This window comes from Cryptomeria japonica, chromosome 11, assembly GCF_030272615.1.
Source record: "Cryptomeria japonica chromosome 11, Sugi_1.0, whole genome shotgun sequence".
NCBI lineage: Eukaryota > Viridiplantae > Streptophyta > Pinopsida > Cupressales > Cupressaceae > Cryptomeria > Cryptomeria japonica.
This window is the reverse complement of record NC_081415.1, coordinates 402001547-402007902: the sequence shown is the minus strand read 5'-3', so window position 1 is coordinate 402007902 and position 6356 is coordinate 402001547.

Below are 6356 nucleotides of genomic sequence, written 5' to 3'. Positions count from 1 at the left end.
TCCCTCATAAACATGTATAAGTCCCTCAATTGGAACTTTATAATGGAAAAGGTGATCCCTTAACTCATGTTAAAACATTCCAAACTTTATGTAGTGACTTTGCTCATGATCAAAGATTGTTAGCAAAATTGTTTACTAGAACAGTAAGGGATAGGGATTTGCAATGGTATCGTTCTTTGCCTCCTTCTTCTATTACTTCTTTTCAACAACTGGCTAATGCTTTTATTCAACAATTTCACAATAATATTGGTCCTAAAGTTACTTTGACTGATTTGATGCATTGTAAACAAGGTGTTAAAGAAAACGTGATTGATTTATTGGTAGATATAAGCATGTGTATTCTCATATTTCTTTTCCTGTGCCTGATCAAGATATTCAAAATATTTTTATTGCTAATTTACAAAAAGATATTAGGGATAAACTTCTCTTAATTGAGTTTACTTCCTTTCTACAATTGTGCGTAGTAATTCACAATTATCAACTGACTGTGAGTCGATTGGAACAATCATCTCCTTCCATTGCTTTGAGTGATAAGGGTGATATTTCTCAACAACCGTTTGAGAAGTTCAAACCAAACAAAGGATTCATCAAATTAAATGACAATAACAACAACAATCAACTGGTAGGTGCCACATGTGTGCCTCCTTTGTCTAAATACTTTAAAAGAGAAAAATAATTTACTCCTTTGAATGAATCTTTGCATAGAATTGTCTTAGTTAATACAAAGGAATATGTTAAAAATTCCCCAAATCAAACCATTTGACCCATCTAAGACAACTTCACTTTACTTTGATGCTAAATCCTTTTCTCAATACCATAGTTAGCCTAGTCATGATACTGAAAAATGTTTTTCATTGTGAAGTAAGATTCAAGAATTGATTGATAACAATACCATATCTATGGCAAGTGTGAATGGTAAAGGAAACAAATCCATAGCTCCTCCTAATCAAAACCTTCAGAATTTTACTGATCCTTTACCATCCCTTTCCACTAATGTGATTGAGACTGATCATCTTGCTTTCTCTCTCAATGATGTTGGCCTTGAATCTAATAATATGGTGAACCTTGTAGACAAACAAGAACCTCCTAAGGATTTATACATCACATTTGATTGTATTGAGATTGTTAAAGCACCCAATTGGCTAGTATATATAAGTGCAAAAATCAAAGGTATACCTGCTAGAGGAGTGCTTATTGATCCTGCTTGCATGGTTAATGTGATAACTGAAGAATTTATTTATACTTTGCAATTGCATCAAGTGATGTATGATGATACTGATGTGGTAGTTAAAGTTTTTGATGGCTTCTTTTGTCTTGGTATTAGTTCTATAACATTTTATGTTGATGTTGGCACTAAATGCTTAGATGTTCAATTTGCTATCATTCCTACATCCGATCAATTTCGTGTAAAGTTGGGACATCCTTGGCTCTCTTCCATGAAAGTGATTGCTTCTACTATTCATAAGTGTTTGAAATTTCCTCGTAATGATAAAATCATCTGTTAAACATAGCATGCATCAACCTACAATTAGGCATGGAGATATTTGGCTTGATTACTTTTGGTCCAAATGATTACAACCTCTTCAACCTACAAGTGATGGTCTATTTAGATCATATCAAAACTAGAAAAATAAAATGATTTATCATTGAGTAAACCTAGAAATCCAACACTCAATATTCCTCTTGATGATCATATACCCCTTCTTGAGGATAAGATTATTCTTCCTCCTAAGGAAATAAATAATATTCTTCCCAAAGAGGCACCTATTCTTACTCCTAAAGAGAAGAGTTTCCTTTCACCTAAGAAAAGAGATATTCTTCTTCCTAAAGAAGATTCTATTCCTTCTCCTATGGATGAGTCTAGTATTCCTCCCAAAGGTAGAAAAACTCTTCCTCCTAAACATCAATCTATTCCTCCTAAGGTTAGACCTATTCCTCCATCTCATGATGGACCCGATCTCCTTCCTACACCTCCCATTCCTCCTTTATATGGTGCAGTTCCTCCTCCTTCATCTTATAGAGCGAAAAGGTCGACCTTTCCTATTGTCCAACCTAAAAGACCACGGCCTGTTCATCCTTCCCTAAAAGAAGAGACGAATCCTATACCTGATGAACCTAAAACTCCTCAAACTTCAACCAAAACTAGACGAAACTGTTGTGCGAGAGAACGCCAACAGAGACATCGTGCTAGAGCTCGTGAAGCTATTTCCCAAACAATTTTTTCTCCTAAAACACCAATTGTTGACATGATTCTATTTTCTCCTAAACAAGATGTTCAACCTAATTATCCAAGATTCAAAATTCTTAAAATAAATGATGGTTCAAGTTCTATTCCTATTAGATCTCCTATTCTTATAAATGTTGATGAAGAAATAGGTGAAAGTGTTGTTAATGATGAAAATGTTAATCCTAATATTTATGATGATGAATATGAATATGTTGATGTTGACAATGATTTACCAAAAAATAAATTCAAAAGCATTAATCCTAGCTCCTAGCAATGAACAAAGTGACTCATAATTAGAGCATGGTCCTTGTTTGGAATTTGTGATAGCTCCATCTACTGTGCTCAATGTGGCTCCTCTTGTGTGTAGTCCACCTTCAAGAAATAATGATCAGCTAGATCGAGGGGAGGATGAGGTGCTTGATTAGCTTCATTAGCACCGTAGTCTCTCTCTCTCTCTCTCTCTCTCTCTCTCTCTCTCTCTTGCTTATTTGTGACATTCTTCTATTTGTTTACATATTCTTCTATTTGTTGTCCCTAGTGTTGTCTACTTGAGGATGATGCAAAGTGTTGAGATCTCTTTTGGTCTCTTCCATGTTGACTCAAAAGACACACGTGTTCCCTTCTTCCATGGTGGTTTCCTTTCTTTGGGGGATGAGGACAATTCTATGCACATATATATACATGAGTTATCGTAAAAGGTATATTGGCTCCAAAGTTAGGTGAAACCACCTCGTGTTTTGTATTTTGTGTTCATTATCCTTTCATTTATCCTCTCTTGGGGGATAAATTATTGCGATAACATGCTTGTCTTTCTTGGGTGTATCCTACCTTAAAGAAATTGCTCCCGACAAGGCGTGTGCAATCATTTTAACGTGGGGCATACACTTCGCTCATGATTCTCTCTCTTGATACTTAAAGTTACTTAGCGAACTTTGTCTTTGCTTTGTGATTTTTAGTATCTTCTTTTCATGACTCATAATAAGAGAACCTTACTAGTTGCAATCATGGTTCTCTCTCTCATGATCTTCCCTTTTACCTTATCATTGAAGTTGTAAGATCCTAAAGTCCACTGGGGGCTTAGTGAATCTTGCCTCTTTGACATGGTGAAAGTCTTTCAATATGAATTCCTTGTACTTTATCGCGAGTATTTGCGTAAGCTCATACTCCTGCTAAAATGGGGGCTAAATGTAGCATCCAAAAATTGTGCCCCATGCAATTTATGACCGCATTTGGGTCTTCACCTTAGTGTTTGCGCCCGTCGACCTGATCGGAGCCTGATTATGCTCACACATGTCAAAAACTTCATGCAATTCAATAATGCACCTTGTCTGCACCTTGATCCTGCCCCAAATTAGGGTAGGACTAGGGCGTGGCACCCTGGTCCCCCTTAATGGGGACCTATCTTGGGCCCCTCTTCTTGACCTATCTCAAATTTGAAGTGAGAAAATCCCTTCTATGTCGGCCCCAGTCGAAAAATTAATCAGTTAATCCTATAGGCAAGTATATAAGAGGGATTTCCCCTCTCATTTGATAATATATCATCCACTTACAAGAGGCCTTCAAGAATTCAAGCATTCAAGAGCAATTGAACATTTTCAGTCTTCCTTCAAGCTTTGGAGCAACAATAGAGTCAATATTTCAAGCATTGAAGAGGAGATAATCATTATAATTCATGAAATCATAATTCCATGTGGAGGCAAACAAAAATTCACAAAGAGGTATAAGCATTTCATTTTCTGTCAATTTATTATCCCCTCAAGAGGAGGATTTCTACTTTCAGTCATTTTAATTACATTATTTCAACCACTTGGTTAATTCCAAAACTGGGGTTTGACCTAAAGGTAAACCCCTACTCCCAACATATTTCCCTTTCCTTTTGTGTTCAGGAAGCAAGTGCGCAACTGTACTTCTGGAATTAAGCTTTATTTGCAGAGACGAAAAAACCCTTTTTGGTGTGTGGAAAGTTCGGACAATTGATAGGAGGGCAACCTAGTCCGGACACACGGTCCTTGCAACTTTTGGCAGATTTTGCAGAGTAGCTCTGAATCATATCAAACTTCTCAGATCCAGGTGCATGACTGAATCCTGAATATGTAGCTCGTTGTTTTCTCATATTTATCTTCATTTCCAGCACTTAGTCTTAGATCAACTAGTCAACTTACAAAAGAGGGTCAAACACATTCCAAACACAATCAATCTACTTAGTATCCAGTCCTTTACATCATTTAAGATTGGATCTAGTGGATTCATCCCCTCGTTTGAATTTAAAGTCCTCAAAGTGAAAATCGACTTAGTGAACTTCCCTTTCCATGTGGTGAATTTGCTAAGCCCCAAATTTTCCACTTTACATAAGGTAATCTTTGTAATCATATAAGCGATTTGAAATGATCCTTTTTAGGCTCTATGTTATTGTTCCATAGATCATTAAAGATATTCTACCATTTTTCATTAGACAGTTTCAAATTCCAAGATTGATTAAGATAATTGATCAAACCAGAGTTACTGCATAAAATAATTATAAATCTATTTAGCTTTAATATCTTTAAGGGCAGTCCCATCAACCCACTTATAGAAAATAAATCTATCATCGAACCATGCACAATTTCTAGGAAGAAGGAGGCGAGCACAAGCCTCCTTGAGGATAGTGTATGTCCTCTAGATGGATGAGGGAAGATCAAACTCAAGGCTAAGTTGGTCTAAGGTTTAAGTTGCCCATCTTGGAGAATGTCACCAAAGCACTTAACGTCCTTAAGGTAACATTTTATTATACAACAACCTTGGAGGAGAGCAAGTGGCTTGTCCCTGTGAATAAGGCTCTACCAAATTGATATTTCCCCACATATCTCATTATTCTCAGAAATAATTACATTATGGGTTATAAGTCCTCTTACATTCTCCCAAGCTTTCAAAATGGTATTAAACAAAGTGGATCCTATGGGAGCTACTATAAAAGAGTTGGCTAGGAGGTGATTGAGAGGAAGAAGTTTCCAAGTTTTAGCTTCTTTAGGGAAAAAAAGGCAAATGTTATTCCTCACAAGAACCTTCCAAGGTTCATCCCCATACAATGATTTGAATATCCACTTGGCTGCAAGAGCAATTCCTTGTATTTTTTAAGGTCTTTCAGACCTAATCCACCCCATCTCTTGTCTAGGCAACACCATTGCCACTTAATTGAGTGTTGCTTACTTTTACCTCTACTATCAGACCAAAGAAATCTCCTAATATGTTTTTGAATATTATTTACATGATAATTGTTGAATAACCAAACCAAGGAGTAATACGAATTATAAGAGGAGAGTATCTTTTGTCAAACTTGCAATTTGCTTGCTAGAGAGGAATTTTTTATTCCATTTTCCCAATTTGTGATCAATCTTAGTTTTGATCTAGAGTCACATGTCTTTTGGACATGGGTTAATAGAAAAAGGGATACCAATGTTCTCACTTGCTTGGTGGGTCCTCCCCATTGAAAATTATACTTTACAAGCCAAGTTGGGGGTTTATCATCCCACCCTAACATAATTGATTTGGCATTGGATATTTTTTCTCCAAAGGCATCAAATAAAATATTTAGTTTCCTCATGAGTGAGTCCATATTGTCTTTCTTAAGATCGATAGACAAGGTTGTATCATCTGCAAATTGGATATTAAGGAGATCGTTATCATTAGGAAGGGTAATATATTTAACCCTTGGAGAAATGGATGTTTCCTTAAGAAGGTAATAAACAACATTCAATGCAATAACAAATAGGATAGGGACAAGAGGGAAACCCTACCTGATAGATCTCTCTAAAACAAAATCCTTAGTTGGGGAGCCAATGGTATCAAGCTGAGCTAAAGCATCTTTTATTAGAATCTTAACCATTTGATAGAAGTTGGTAGGGAAGCTAAAGGCTTCCAGAGTCATGATCAAGAATGACCACTCAACCCTACCATAAGGTTTCTCAAAATCAAGGAGAAACATTGCAACCTTCTGGTTTGAAATCTTAGCCTGATTCATAGCCTCCTAACTAGTCAACAATTTTTTCAGGATGTATTCACCTTTTATGGAACCAGTTTGAGTGTTACTAACAAACTTTGGGAGCATATCAACAAGTCTAAGGGCTATAATTTTGGAAAGAATTTTATACAA